The 16,094-nt window shown below is 45.8% G+C and overlaps 1 protein-coding gene across 2 annotated transcripts in view; it reads left to right on the forward strand.

Annotated features, from left to right (window-relative positions):
• Positions 1-10,737: 10,737 nt before the first annotated feature.
• SGCD (sarcoglycan delta) overlaps positions 10,738-16,094 on the forward strand; it is a 942,805-nt gene continuing 937,448 nt past the window's right edge. Inside the window, exon 1 of one of the 2 annotated variants that reach the window (XM_086701802.1) lies at positions 10,738-11,668. The gene's annotated coding sequence lies outside the window, so the exon portion shown is untranslated. Of the gene's footprint in view, positions 11,669-12,072; positions 12,334-16,094 lie in introns of those variants that run through there. The other variant, XM_086701859.1, reaches the window with a different exon arrangement.

Here is a 16,094-nt window from a genome sequence, read left to right on the forward strand (position 1 = left end):
GCTGTCAGCACAGAGCCCGACGCGGGGCTCGAATTCACAAACCATGAGATCATGACTTGAGCCAAAGTCAGACTCAACCAACTGAGCTGGCCAGGCTCCCCCTGACTTCTTTCATTTAGCATTATGTTTTCAAGGCTCATTCATGCTGTAGCATGTATCACTCCTTTTATGGAAGAATAATATTCCATTTTATAGATATACCACATTTTGTTTATGCACTCATCAATTGGTGAACATCTGAGTTGATGTCACCTTTTGGCTATGGGGAACAGTGCTGCTGTGAACATTCCCGTATACATTTTTGTTTCAATACCAGTTTGGGGATGTATAGCTACAAATGGAATTGCTGGGTCATACTTTATGCAATTTCACTTCAATATTTTGTCACAATTGATTAGGTTTGCTAAAGTCACAAAATTCATATCTTATTACATATATAATTTAATCTCATGAGATTCCAGGGTACTAAAGTAAATATTTGGTTCTATTGGTATGCTGGGTCTCAAATTTTCATTCTGGAAAAATTTTCCGGGAGAGTCAATATCTTGCATTGAAGTAGTATTTGTGTTACTCAAAACTACAACAACAACAAAAAGAACTCACATAAAACATGCTTTCCAAAGAAAATACTGTATGGAGAAAGCATTGGTGAAAAAAATTATACAGCTTTGGAAGCCCAAAAGAATAGTTCAGTTCTGCCTGGTTTGCCATAGAGGGTGAATAATGAAATACAGAATCCTTTCTTTTAGTAATTTGGAACTGGCTGGCAATCTTCATTTTGCTGTTCTCTCCTCCAAAAGCCAATGAATAGATGAGGAAAATGGATGGAAATGAGGATTTGAATCACCTCCTAATTGTTTTACTCCGTTCAAATGGCCACAGTTATCATCCACACATTTTTGTCTACTAAGGAATCACCAGATGATAGAAAACAGTCATCTTTTTAAAGGATTCCCTTATTCCCTCTATTTTTGTCCCATATATAAACTGGCACACAGTCTTCTAAATGCACACTTGCACTTTGTTATTGGTATCTAAACCTAAATCAAACTCTCCTCATCAAGTTTGATTTTATCTGCTTCATTGAGATTGAATCTAATAGCCACCGAATACATGCTGTGGGCAAAATAACATTAATGTGCACCGAGGCAAATGCCTATGCAATGAAGGGACATTTTAATAGTGGCATGCTGAATAATCAATTCCACTTTAAGACACAGATCAATATTATCTTTGAGATGTCTAAATAGCCATCAAATATGAACAGAACAGGTCTAGAAAGCAGAAAAATGAGAAAGAAGATTGTTTTTGACAACAACATGAGGCTTCTAATGATTTTGAATAGGGCAATTGGCTTGTCTGGAAAATTAACTGTTATATTTTTCTCATTGACGAGTCTAAATTAGTTAAGTTTTGTTTTCATTTTTGTTTTCGTTTTGGATTTTTTTTTTTATGCTTTAAATATTTTATTATGTGAGAAAAGGATACTATGTATTTCCTGTAGCCTATCTCCTAGGGCTTTACATTTGTTTTTGGTTATTGTTGTTGTTTAATTTTTTGAAAAGCTTGTTTACTTTTCAATAGTTTTAGATTTATAGAATCTATACAATTTATACAATTACCAAACTAGTAAGAGAGTTCCCATATACTTGTATACATCATACCTACTTCCCCCTATTAGATCTTAAATTAGTATGGTAGCCTTGTCACAATTAATGAGTCAATAATACATTATGGTTAACTAAGGCCCATTTTGTTCATATATCTTAGTTTTTAAGTTAATGCCCTTTTTCTGTCTCAAGATTGCATTAGGGTATACATTGCATTTAGTTGTCATGTTTCCTTAGATGCATCTTGGCTGTGATAGCTACTCAAACTTTCTGTGTTTGATCATTTTTGACAGTGTTAGGTGCACTGCTCAGTATTTTGTAGAATATCCCTCAAATGGGATTTGTTCGCTGTTTTCCTCATGATTAGACTGTGGTTGTGGGTCCTTGGGAAGAAGATTATAGATGTAAAATGCTGTTCTCATCACATCATATCAAAAGTACATATCCTCAACATGACATCACTGCTGATCTTAACCTTGATCACTTGGCTGAGGCAGGGTTTTTCAGCCTTCTCCATTGTAAAGTTCCTCTTTTATCCCACTTTGCATACTGCGCTCTTGGAAGGAAGTGACAACACCCATCCCACACTTACAGGAGGAAGAGTTAGGCTTCATCTCCTTGAGGGAGGTATGTACATAAAACATTTGGAATTCTTCCATATGGGATATTTGTCTCTTCTTATTTATTTATTCATCCAGTTGTTTACTTATATCAGTGTGGACGTCTTAATATTTATTTTAGACATAGACCTATGTCTAAAGGAGCCTTGGCTCCTTTGTCCATTTGACATATTCCCCCAATACTCTGTGTGTGTGTGCGTGCGCGCGCATGTGCGCATGTTGAGTACATCCTTGCTTTCTGGCACTACAAGATGATCCAGGCTCATTTTGTACATTTCCCACCCTAATTGTAGGATCAGCCATTTCTCTAAGATGCTGTGGGTTTTTTAAAATGGAAAATGGTATTAGAAACTAGGATCTGGGTGCTAGGTATACTCATTTTTACTGTGTCATTGCTTTTAGGGCCTCTAAGATGACAGAACAAGGAAATAGACGTGTGTATACTAATCTGTATGTGTTCACATATCTGTAATGATTTCTGTATGTATCCATCTGATCTGTATGAGTTCAAACTGATCTCTCCAACTCTAATCCATTACCACATGGATTGTTCTAACCTTCGCTCATTGCTTATCTGAAATCTCCCACTCCAAGGGTGAGAAACCAGACTCCCACTATCATTCCTTTACATAATTGTTCAATTCCAGCAGACATGGATGGTGGTTTCATAATTGTTAACGTGCCCCTCACAAGAAACAACCTGATCAGCCAGGAAACAGTGCATATGTACATTTCCTTTACCTTTGGTCTTACAGACTCCACTCATTTTTAGTTATTTAGGTCAACAACTTCTTCCTTTGCTTCTTCCAGTGACAGTGTTTCATATATTTGTAATGTGATTAAGAGTCTCTTGTCAGAGTCTGCATTCCTTCCTGAGATTGCCTAAATGATTCCTTACATTTGCATACATTAAGGTTTACTCTTTGTGCTGTAACGTTCTATGGATTTTGACAAACGCACAGTGTCATATCCTACACAATAGTTTCGCCACCCTGAAAAATCCTCTGTGCTTCACTCTTCAGTCCTCCTTCCACCAAAGCCCCTGGCAACTACTTATCTCTTTACCCCCTCTCTAGTTTTGCCTTCTCTGGAGTGTCCCACAAATGGAATCATATAGGAAGTAGCCCTTTCAAGCTATCTTCTTTCACTTCTCAATGCGCATTTAAGGTTCTTCCATGCCTTTGCATAAATGGGTAGCTCATTCTTTTTCATTGATGAATACCATTGTATCATATATATCATATGCATATACTACAGTTTATCCATTTCCTTATTGAAAGACATTTTGGTTGCTTCCAGTTTGGGGCGATGAATAAAACTGTAATAAACATACGCCTGCAGGTTTTTGTGTGGACATTTCTTCACATTAATTGGGTAAATACCTAAGAATGCAATTTCTCAGTCGCATGGTAACACTATGTTTAGCTTTTAAGGAACTGCCAGACTATCTTCGTTTTTTAACATTTTTTTAATGTTTATTTTTGACAGAGAGAGAGAGAGAGAAGAGAGAGAGAGAGAGAGGCAGAGCATGAGCAGGGGAGGGGCAGAGAGAGAGGGAGACACAGAATCTGAAACAGGCTCTAGGCTCTGAGCTGTCAGCACAGAGCCCGACGTGGGGCTCAAACTCACAGACCGCGAGATCATGACCTGAGCCGCAGTCGGTCGCTCAACTGACTGAGCCACCCAGGTGCCCCCAGACTATCTTCTAAGTGGCTGTACCATTCTGCATTTCCATTAGCAATAAATAGACATTCTTGTCACTTAGCATCTTCACCAATAATTGGTATTGTTATTTAAAAATCCATTTTAGGAGTGCCTGGGTGGCTCAGTCGGTTGAGTGTCTGACTTCGGCTCAGGTCATGATCTCACAGCTCATAGGTTCGAGCCCTGCGTCAGGCTCTGTGCTGACTTTTCAGAGCCTGGAGTCTGCTTCGGATTCTGTGTCTCCTTCTCTCTCTGCCTCTCCCCCACTCATGCTCTGTCTCCCTCTGTCTCTCAAAAATAAGTAAAATGTAATAAAATAAAATAAATCCATTTTAGGGCCACATGGGTGGCTCAGACTCTTGATTTTGGCTCAAGTCATGACCCCAGAGTCGTGGGATTGAGCCCCTGCCTTGGGCTCTGTGCTCAGCGTGGAGTCTGCTTGGGGTTCTCTATTTTTCTCTCCTTGCCCCTCTCCCCTGCTCATGTTCACTCTCTCTCTCTCTCTCTCTCTCTCTCTCTCTCTCTCAAAACAAACAAATAAAAAACAAAAATCTATTTTAATAGGTGTGTTGTCATCAAAGTACTTAAATTTTGTTTAGTGACCATATATTCATCAGAAAAATATACACATCAAAAATGTATGTGGATTTATGACTGGATAGTTTTGATTGTTAGAGGCTTCCTTTTTTTTTTTATTTTAAAGAGAGGATGTGAGGGGGAGAGAGGGATGGGGAGGGAGGGAGAGAGAGAGACAGAGAGAGAGAGAGAATCTTAAGCAGGCTGCATGCTCAGCACAGAGCCCAACAAGGGGCTTGATCCCACAACCCTGGAATCATGACCTGAGCTGAAATCAAGAGTCAGATATTCAACCAACTGAGCCACCCAGCTGCCCTGAGGCTTCCCTTTTTATAATACGTTTTGCACCACCAAAACTTTACATTTGTCTCACATTTCTTCCTGAGGATATAAAATGCTGAATAGTGTAGTAGTTACTTACTTTAACTTTGGAATGAAGTAAATCAAATTTTAATCTGGACTCTCCGACTTAGTACTTCTGAGACTGTGGGTAACTATTAACTTGCTCTGCTTCAGTTTTCTCTTTCTAAACCAGAGACAAAAATGGAACTCAGCTAAGAAGGTTATATGAATTTAATGAGCAAATGCATGGAAAGCACTTAGCACAAGGCCTAGAACATGGCAACCATATGGTTATCATGGTCATTGCTGTATTGCCGCTGTAACTATTCCTACTACTGCTACTGAAGGCTCAAGTTATTTCTTAAAAACTGTACACTTTCAATCCTTCACTTTTGAGCTGCGCTGATCTTTTTCACCCAACCATGGCTCATAAAAATAGAATAAACACACTTCACATTCATTACATTTCTTGCAGCATGATTTTTTTTCTACTCCAAAGAGCATGGTGGAATAGATATTTGCAAAGGTAACCTAAGTGTTACAACTCATTGGCTTCCTGTTATTTCTTGTATTACTAATAATCTCTTACATTTTCTCAGTTCTTGAGATTTTACATAGTGTTAGCTTCACAGATATTATCTCATTTGCTTCTTGAAGAGCTTTCTGAGGTAGGCAGGGCATGCTTGTTAACCCCCAGTGAGGTAAGTTGTCTAACAGGTAGGCGCAGAGCCTGGGTTTGAATCAGGGTTCTCTGATTCCTGACTTAGTGTACTTCCCAGTAAACTAAAATGAATCCAAATGAACTGAAACATTAATATCCAGATCAATGTGCCTGGGACAGTCATTGGTTCCCATTAATTTTGGCTCATCTGTACAGGATCATGGGTGGCAAGGATCTTTAAAATAGTCTCCATTGCATTTTGGGCTTCAATCAGTGGTAACATCACTAGTCCTCATGTCCCGCTAGTGATCTCCTACATACAATCTAGTGTGTGCATACTGAGATCCCTCACACCATTTCTAAAGCACTTGACTGTTCATGTTAAGTGTAGTAGTCTGGGGCGCCTGGGTGGCTCGGTGGGTTAAGCTAAGCATTTGACTTCAGCTCAGGTCATGATCTCGAGTCATGAGATCAAGCCCTGCAATAGGCTCTCTACTGTCAGCACAGATCCTGCTTTGAATTCCCTGTCACCCCTCTCTCTTTGCTCCTCCCCACTCTCTCTCTTTCTCAAAAATAAATAAACATTTAAAAAATTAAAAAAAAAAAAGGGAGTGTCATAGCCACATTTCTGCATTCTGTCTGGGATTTATTCTAACCTACCTTCTCCACTTCATATCTGAATCACAGGGCTAAGCTCCTAGCAGCTTTGTTACTGTTATGAGTATATCCTCCTGGTTCTGTCTGATGGACCACAGGTGAACATTTGAGCAATGAGATACCCTCTCCTGAGGGAGACCCAGAGACAAGTCAAGAAATGCATGGGATGGATATTATCTTGTACAGGAGCAGAGAAGCAGTCAGGTCTTTTGCAGGAAGGAAAGAAAGTAGAAGCAGAGCAAGACAATGAGATGAAAAAGAGATAGAGAGTGAGAGAGAGAGAGAGAGAGAGAGAGAGAGAGAGAGAGAGGGAGGGAGAGAGAGAGAGAGAGAGAGAGAGAATATATGCGTTCCAGCAGGATTCTATTCCCACTTTCCAGTCCCTTCCAGAGGTCTTGCTTCATTACTTTCCGTGGATTTCTTGAGTCCCTTGATTCTTTAAAATCAGTTTCCTGCCCCACGCCTCAAACTAGCTTAGGTTGGTGTCTGTTACTCCAAACAACAGAAGAGCACTAATTTACACTGGGAGTGAAATTCCCCTGATGCACAAACTTCCTTTTGAGCTTCAGCCAAAGCAGCTTTCAACAGCAGCATTAACTTTCAAGTGTAATGGACCACCACTGAGTCAGTTTGTGGATTCTGCACAGCGGGGGGGGGGGGGGGGGGGTACTCAAAGTACTTAATAGTATTTCCACCTTGGTGTGAACAACCCTTCAGAGCATCCCAGAATCTCAGCACAAGGGGCCCCTTTTCAAGTCAGCCATTCAATCCTTTGCCCCAATCAGAACTCTGTCCTTCCATCTCCCAGCCAGTTTTTGCTGGAAATCTTCCGTGGCGGGGCTGGAAAGTGCAAGAAAAGAGGGAGAATGGATTTGGGAGTAACACAGGCTTTTGTTCAAAACCTGATCTGGAACTTTGTAACCTTAAAATCTTAGGCAAATTATTTACCCTTCTGGATGATCCTGCCTTTCCTCACTTGCAAAATGGAGATGAAAACCTCCTACTTCATGGATTTTTGTAAAAGGGGATTTTATGAAATTCAAGCATGAGAAATAGCAGCTCCAGTGCCTAGTCCATAGTAGATACTCAATAAATATATCCACTCCAGCCTTTTCAGTAACTCATTGATCATCTTCACCTTGAATTAGAGATTCCTCCCGTGTCATCTGTGGCATTCCTGTGTAAAATATATATGTCTGCGTTTGGAAGTCGGAGATGAAATGCTTCAGCTATAGCTTTCTTAGATATCTCATGATAAGGAACTCTGTGATAACTTCCACAGATTCCTTTAAAAATTTTTTTAATGTTTTTTAATTTATTTTTGAGACAGGGAGAGACAGAGCATGAGCAGGGGAGGGGCAGAGAGAGGGAGACACAGAAGCCGAAGCAGGCTCCAGGATGTCAGCACAGAGCCCGATGTGGGGCTCGAACTCACAGACTGTGAGATCATGACCTAAGCCAAAGTCAGAAGCGAACTGACTGAGCCACCCAGGCACCCCATACAGATTCCTTTAAAATAGGGGGTTGAACTGGTGGACACTTGAGATGTCTATACCACGAGATACTGTAACTCTACTGTGCACATTTTAGGTTATGATTTTATTTATATGAAATAAATCATAATACTCTCCACTCCGTTTAAGAACAGCAAGCACTTCTTCATTCTCTGTGGTCTCTTTCCTGTGGCAGGGAAATCATTGCCTCCAAAAGAATCTATTTCTTTTTGGAAAGATATCATTGCCAAGCATCTCTGTGTATTCGAACAAAATCCACTCCCAGTTATTTTCTTCTCTTTGTCAGAGACCCTGGTCCCAGGACGACAAGACCATGTGAAGCTTCCCTCTTTTCATGTCAGGTTTGTACGGATATGTCTTCCTCATTTCCCCATTTCTTTTCCTTTTCTAAGATTCTGTGTTCGCTACTCAGCTTCTTTCTCTCCTACTCAAGTCCCCAACGTTTCGAATTTTGTGAAGCAACAAAGGTGAACACCATTGGCAAAGAAGATTCTGGCCAACAGTGGAGCATTTGGAATGCATGACTGTTTTAGAAATGACCTTCTGTGCTCATAGTCCATTGATATTGCTTCAGGGAACTGGAGTTTTGGGTAAATATTTTCCTGGCTTAGGTTCTTCTACACTCCAAGCTTTGTTCTCTTCTTCCCTCGGCTTGCCCCAGTCCCTGGCTTCCATCGGTTTATGCATTAATGGATTCACTCACTGAATAGTTATTGAGTTGCTACCTCATACAGAACCCTCCGTTAACTCTGATCTATAGTTCAATGATAAAAAATCTGAACCTTGCCTCAAGGAATTCACTGTCTAATGGAGGAGATAAGATACACACACATGCAAACAAAATCCAAGATAAAATAATTGATAGCATGGCTCAATATTTCTCAAGCCCCAAATTACAGCTCTTTAGGAGGTCATGGAATCTATTAGTAGGGCATGGCCAGCGTTTTTTTTTTTTTTTTCTTTAAATGAAATAAATTGAATAGAAAATATTGAAGTGAACTGTACGTTAAAGATATGTGTTGTTTTATGAAACATTTATTTAAATTATAAGTAAGTGTGTGTGTGTGTGTCGCTGTGGTATAATATATGGCTTTTGAAAAAACATGCATCACACTCAAAAGTTTGAAGAACACTAGCTTAGGAGAGGAACAGATAGAGAAAGGAATCTTAATGTATCGGCTAGGAATCTTAAGACAAAGATTCTGATTGATTGGGAGTCAGAGGGTGGGACCTCCGATTCTGTGCCTGGTAAGCCTGAGATGCTGTTGGTGCTGGTCCACATCGTGGGTTGCTACACAGAGAAACTATTTCCACTGGAAGAACCCGAGGAGGCCCTTGAAGTCATTCATTTGTGACTTCAAGAGCCTCCAAGGAATAAAAGAAAACACGATTTCCCCTTCCCTTTCTGGTTTTCTGTTTTGGTTGATTGATAGAAATCCTAACTTAGCCCATTATTCTCTAAAGGCTGTTGCTGTCCAGCTCCCCAGTGTTGAATGTTAAACCAAGGGACCAGATAAGCTTCAGATCAGTTACTGTGAAAAGCTCCACTTCAGTCTCTGAGGGTTGGCGCCCAGCTTTCCATTGTATCTCAAACACATGCCCCTTTCCATACAGTGTCCCCTGCAATTAACAGCAGAGTACTTCCTATAAAGGAGGCTTAAAAGAACAGAGTTAGGAAGTTTCATTGATTTCAGCTTTACCTGCCACCACATTTCATCAGGCTTCTACCACTTGCATCTGGATAGCTGCCTTGACCTCCTAATGGTTCTCTCTGCCTGCAATTCCTTCCCTTCCCACCTGACCCCCCACTCCGTCTCCTTCCTCCTCCCTCATCTTCCCCCCCCCCTTTTTTTATCCATTCTGTACAGGATGTATAGATTATCATAAAATGAAGCTCTCATTTTCTTTTACTGCTTAAAACCCTTCAGTGGCTCCCATCACCCAGGCAAGCTCTCTGCTCCTGCCAAACTTGTTTGCTGCTCTTGTAACACGTCCTTCTTCATCTTTCATTGTGACCTCTCTCCCTCCCCTTGCATGGTCTGGCTTTTCCAGATATCTGAATCCTGCCTACTGTTTAGGGTTTAGCTTAAATCCCAACACTTTTACGAAGCCTTTTTTTTTTTTTTTTTGGAAACCCAGAGGAAACAAACGTCTCCCCCTTTTTGCTGATGTCTGCTCACAATACTGCTGAGTATAATCTGTGTCCTGGTGTGTGGCAGAGAAAGCACTGGTTTGCCAGTAGAAGACCAGACTAACCAATTGGATTATGTGTGACCTTGGACAAGCCATTTGTCTTTTCTGAGCTTCAATGTTTCCGCTTAAATAATGACAAGATTGGAGACAAAGATCTCTAAGTAACTGCACATGTGCCCAATAATAAGTGGATTTTGCTAGTTTTTGTTTCCCTAGAGATCTATTTTGTAACTTTATAAAAAAATAATCACGTTTCTTGTTAATATCAAATTATTTATTACACATCTTTTGAAGTGTCTTCTAATTTAAAATTTCTCACAGGTATTTGTTTTGTCTTTCTTACTCCAATGAGGAAGGAGCCTCATTTTCTGGTTGGAGCCAGGAGGCCCAGGGAGGGCCTGCTAAAGGGCTCGCAGAACAGAGAACACAACTTGAAACCGGGGAGGGCCCGACGATTCAGGACACTGCCCGGGCATCACTCAAAGTGAGTGCTCAGTAATTATTTGTCACTTGATTGGAGGTTGTCAGGCCCATCTTGCAAGACAACTGCTTTCTCCCGGGAAGGAGGAGCCCCTTGGAGTCTGTTGGTTAACGGGAAAAGTGCTCACTCTGGGAGGAAGGCGGGGCCAGCCGGAACAAGCTCTCTCTGGGAACCCGCATATTCCCTCACTCGGTGTTTCCGAACCCTATTCTTCTCCCCGGAGAGGTGAGGGGGTTCAAGGATACTTGGAACCCGTCCCTTTGGTGGAGACACGTAGCCGCCTCCGGCCGCGGCTCCCGGCTGATCCTGCGGAGTGGAGCGCCCCCCCCCCCCCCCGCCCCGGGTTTAGCTCAGGCTCCCTCCGTTCTGCAAACGGAGGGGGGAGCTGGGGGAACCTTGCACACCAGTCTTCCCGGAGCTGCAGACCAGAAGCCCTGCGCCCCAGGGAGCCTCTCGCGGCTTCCCCTCCGCTGCGCGGGTGTGCAGGCTCTCCCCGCCACCCCCACCCGCGGCTCGCCCCAGCTCCCTCCCTCCAGCCCGGCCGGCCGGAGCGCGCACACCGGGGCTCCGGCACGTGGGCGCGCGGGAGGCGGCGGCCGCTGCTGCCGCTGCCGGAGCCCAAGCCCGAGCCCGAGTCCGAGCCCTAGCCGGCGAGATCGCCCTCCATGCTGCGGGCTCTGCGGTCGCCTTCCGCTCAGCCTCTGGCCCAAGCCCAGCCCCGCGAGCCCTGCGAGCTGGTGAAACAGCGGAGGGGAGGAGGACTCGGGCAGGAGGAGGGGCGCGGCGGGCTGGGGCGAGCCGGGCTCTGAGCTAGGGGCGCCCGCAACCGGGAGGAGGCAGCCCGGCTCTCTCGCTCGCTCTGTGCTCCAGCCGCTGCTGGGGGTTCCAGGCGGTGCGATGCCGCTGTGCTCCTTCTAGGCGGCGGCCAGCGGAGGCTTCCTGCAGCCTCACGGCCCACGCCTGCCCCCATTCCACCGGCGAGTCCCTTGTCTATCCCAGAGGACGCGCCCGGCCGCTCGAGCCGAAGCGAGCGCGAAGTCCGAAGTCCACCCTCAGCGCCGCCAACTTCCCCGGGAGCCCCTCTCCCCACTGCAGCCTGCGCCAGCCCTGGGAGCGATGCGCCCCCAGCCGGGCGGCGCGCCCTCTGCCAACTCGCCACCCATGGGATCGACTGCCCTCGGCTGCCCCGCTTGGAGCGCGTAGCCTTCGCCGCGTGGCCCGGGAGACGAGCGAGACACCCAGGCGTTCCACGGATTCCACGCGCGCCAGTCTGTTGGGGTCCCCTGCGGGGGCAGCGTTCATACCCAGGGGTGAGTAGCCCGTTCGTGGCGGCGAACCTTTCCCCCCAGCTAGTTGCTTGCAGGGAAGGCAGGGAGACACCAGAAAGTTGAGCCCCTTTGCACCTATCCTGGGATTTGGCTGCGAAACGCAACATTGTTTCCCCCAATCCGATTGCCTTCGGGATTTCCCCGAATGCCTTCATTTCTGAACCGAGGAAGGAGACCCCTTCCGGTTCCCTAGGTGCAAGGGGGCTCCCTAGAGCAGGCCACGGACTGTTCCCCCTCAATGTGCCATTTGGGGGCTTTTCTGCCGCCCGCGCATTAAGCAGACACCCAGCTAAGCGCTTGGAGATCCGCTGCCGCCTGGGCGCGCTCGGAGATCACGGGCAGCCCGGGCCCCTAGGGGAGGCTAAGCGCGCTTCATTAAAGAGTAGTGACTGCTGGAATATTAAGGAAGTGTGTATGTGTGTGATTGGGAGCAGGAAAGATAGCCACAGGAGGAGGGCGCAAGTGAATTTTTCTGTTGCTGATGGATTGGGTACCTTGGAAGCCCTGCTTCTCAGTGCGGGTTTGAGGGCGCAAGATCTAGGGCGGCCGGACAGAGTCCAACAGGTGGCCTGCACGGGCTTCCTGTGGCCAGGCACGCGGGAAGGGAACCGCAACTGAACCGCATCCAGGGGCGCATCTGAACATGGGTAAGGAAATGCGCTCTGCTCTCAGGCCCGATTTGGGCTGAGTGTGTGAGGCATCCAAATGCCTCCTGTCGGAAAACAGCGGCCTCATTGTGTGCCTGACTGAGGTTTCAACTTGCAGGCAACTGAGGGTCCATTCAGCTGGGGCGACGCGGACTTGGCTAGTCCTCGGACGCGAGCCCCTGCCTTCTGCGGTCCCTGGTGGCGGGTATTCCCGCTCCCTTGGCTGGGCAGCGGGCCAAACCTAAGCATTTTGCCCCTCTATACTCCACCAAGGGGAGGGGGGAGTTGCGGGAGCATTAGGAGCCATGGCCTGAGTTTATTCTTCTTCACCGGCCTGGCCTCCTACACTTTCATCCTAAGACCCAGAGAGAGGGCTCAGGGTGGGGGAAAGCGCGTGTACAGGTGGTGGGCGCGGATTAGCGTGCGGACCCGTCGAGTTTGAGAGCTGCACGGGAAGAAACTAGGAACGAAGTTCTGCCCCTGCCGAGGGAGATTCACATTGAGAGAGGCTGTGGTTCAGCCTTGAAAAAAGTTTCTTCTGAACTCACCATCCTCTGGTGTTTTCCAGTATGCAAAATACTCTGGGTCCTGATAGCAGCCGCACTCCAGAGGAACATCTTCTGGAGCCTGCTGTGCAACTTCTCTGTCCCTCAATTTGCCTAACTGCAGATCCGGAAAGTTACCCCTGCTCCTGGCAGGAGCCCTGGTATGTCTATAAAAGAGGTGCTTAGAGATGGGTTAGGGTTGGTAGATGGAGGGGCAGCTGGGGGGTTGTCGGGGGTTGTAGCGTGGTCTGGAGGCTACATGCAAAGCAGACACACAATTTTTATTTAGAGTTTGTGTTTTGAGGAGGTTAGTGGGCTCTGAGAAGACTGATAGAAATTTTAAGAGGCTGAAGCTTTCCCAACCACCCCCTTGGCACCCCCACTGCACTGCCTGCCCTCGTGTGTATCTTGGAAATGGAGTGATAGACAAACCAAACTGCAGAAGAACCCTCCACTGCTAGGCTTGGCCCCGTGACTTCCCGTGTGGGAGACACTCCAGGTACTAGAGCCGTCGGGCCCTCCTGTTTCTACTCTGTAGTTGCTGCTGCATCTTCCCGGCCCAGATTTCGTTTCTATTCCTTTGAAGGACCCTCCTCAGTGGGGGTCTCTGGCAGCAGATATCCAAGAACTTGTAAGTAGACCGAACCTCTTATAGAGGGCGCTGGCTGACTTAGCATGGGGCACAGGGTTGCCTGCCCAGAAGTGTGCCCCCTGGAGGCTCCTTGGTGAGAGGGGAGCCAAGAGCCAGGCATCAAGTGGAGGAAGGGGCAATGAGGTATTGTGTGTGATAGAAAGACAGGGAGAGACCCACAGACAGAGGCACAACAGGAGGGCAATCAGAGAGAGACACACATATACCCCCGGGGCAAAACGAGAGAGAGAAAGAGGCAAAAGAGAGAAGGAAAACTGCAGGGTAGAGGGGGCAAACATAGGAGAGAGGAGTGGAAGGAAGGGAGAAAGAAAATAAATCTGAACAAAAGAGCCTGAGCACAGAAAGCATAAAGGGAAAGCAGTGGAAACAGGGGTGAAGTCAGTGGGGGAGGAAAGACAGGGTGGGAGAGCAGAGCAGAGGAAGGGGAAGGCAGAGGAAGTGGAGAGGCACTCACTGCTTGTATTTAATTTTTACAAACCATGCTGCCATTCTAAGGAAGTTGACATAATCCACATCCGTAAGTAGCCAGCCCTTGGCTAGTGTTTGTTTCTCTGGGGAGTTGTGAATTATGCACAAATTGGACACTTGCTTGGAATCCAGCTGCACTGGAGATGACAAGAGTGTAAGAAGTTTAGATTCTTGGTAAATGCACAGATGCACAAGTTCATTTGCCTTCACTGTGTTGTTCCCCCCTCCCCCCGCCCGGGTAAACACAGGACTGGAGAATTAGGGGGAGGATTTTTTTCATCAACTATATTTGCCAGTGATCCTCCAACTCCTGTGTAGCTCGTGAGAAAAACAGATTGCTGGACCCACCCCCTTGGGAGTCTGATCCAGTAGGGACAGGAATAGGCTTCTTTAATGACCGCCCGGTTGGTTCTACAGCACATCATCCCTGAACCACACTTTGATAAACATGGTATAGATTGTATAATGCCTTTCTCAAATTTGTTCCCACGTTTCCTCTTAAAAGGCGTGACTTAATGTCCTCCCTCCAATATCCCACCCTTTCCCAGAAAGCTCATTTCCTTTGAATTTCTCTTGATAAAAGGACAAGACCAAGGATTGTGCAGCCAGGGTTACCTTTCCCTGAACCTCATTAATCACAGTAGCTCCAGGGGACAGCAGGAAGCTCTTCTCGCTGACCTTGGCAGGGGTATCCACAACTAACAGCTATTGAGCACTCAGCAGGGCACTGTCCTGGGCACTCTTCATGCACTGCCTATTTCACACAAAACTATTTAATCACAAAAAACTATGCCGTAAGTGCTGTTTTTTTTTTTTTTTTTATCATCAGTATTTAAAAAAAAAATCTTTTTTAATGTTTGTTTATTTTTGAGACAGAGACAGAGCATGAGCAGAGGAGGAGTAGAGAGAGAGGGAGACACAGAATCCGAAGCAGCCTCCAGGCTCTGAGCTGTCAGCATGGGGCTCGAACTCACAAGCTGTGAGATCATGACCTGAGCCGAAGTCGGGAGCTTAACTGACTGAGCCACCCAGGTGCCCCTATCATCGGCATTTTATACTTACAGTTGAGGAAACTGAGAGTTAGAAATTATATTACTTGTCCTGGAGAAATGATAGAAGTTGTCCGGCAACTGGAGAGCAGCAGTGCTGAAACGGGGACCAAGGTTCGATGCCTTGAGGGTCTAAGGTCCTAATTATGCTCTGTGGTGGCCCCTAACCCCTACACTATGTTCGAGACTGATGGAGCGAGAGATCCTTGGAGATCTTTCCCACAGACTCTCTCTCCCCCACCTTATCAATTGAGGGAAAGGAGAAGTGGCTGAAAAAAACAAAGAAGTGACTTCCCAGAGATCCCACACCCAGGAGGTACCAGAACTTGGACTAGCACCCTGATAGCTTGAGTCTCAGTCCAGCCTTTTCCCCATCAGACCAGTGCTGATTGCACTTGGCTGATCATCAAGGTCACATGAGCATCTCAGTCGGAACTCAAGCTCTTGGAACCGAACAGAGGCTTACTAAATCCAAACCTTGGGGCCAAGAGCCCATTTTATCGGTGCCCCAAGTCTGCATCTGCACATTACCATTTGCCCCAGTTATTCCGTAGCTCCTGGATTCTGACTTTCAAACGGCTTCAAGAGCTCTCCAAGTCCCTCCCCCTTCCAGCAAAGCAGACACACAAAAAGTAGTATACTCTGTGTGTTCTGCAGCTCTTGCTAATGTTCCATGGGTAAGGAAACAAGCTGGTCAACCCAGAGGCAACTTTGAAAGCTCTTTGAGAGGTATAGCAATCACATTGATGTTTGTTACACTTGGTTTTTCTTGTGCCAAGTTGGAAACCATTTAAGGAAACATCAAATGCTCCTTCAATGCATCAGTGTCGGTATTTGTACTAATACTTGACACAAAATGACACCATGAGCCAGGCCAATGTGCTGCTGTGTCAAAAAGTGTCAAGCTCCGTCTCCCAATTTAGTGGATCTAGCTGTGGTGTAAGAAAAACCCCTTTCCTCCTCTTCATTATTACGCTTTTGACTGCCTCAGACTATGTCAGTGTCTCCTGCAGGTGAAAAGGAGCCATCACACACACTGTGTCTCTT

This window comes from Puma concolor, chromosome A1, assembly GCF_028749965.1.
Source record: "Puma concolor isolate L17-30 chromosome A1, mPumCon1.1.hap2, whole genome shotgun sequence".
NCBI classification, from domain to species: domain Eukaryota; kingdom Metazoa; phylum Chordata; class Mammalia; order Carnivora; family Felidae; genus Puma; species Puma concolor.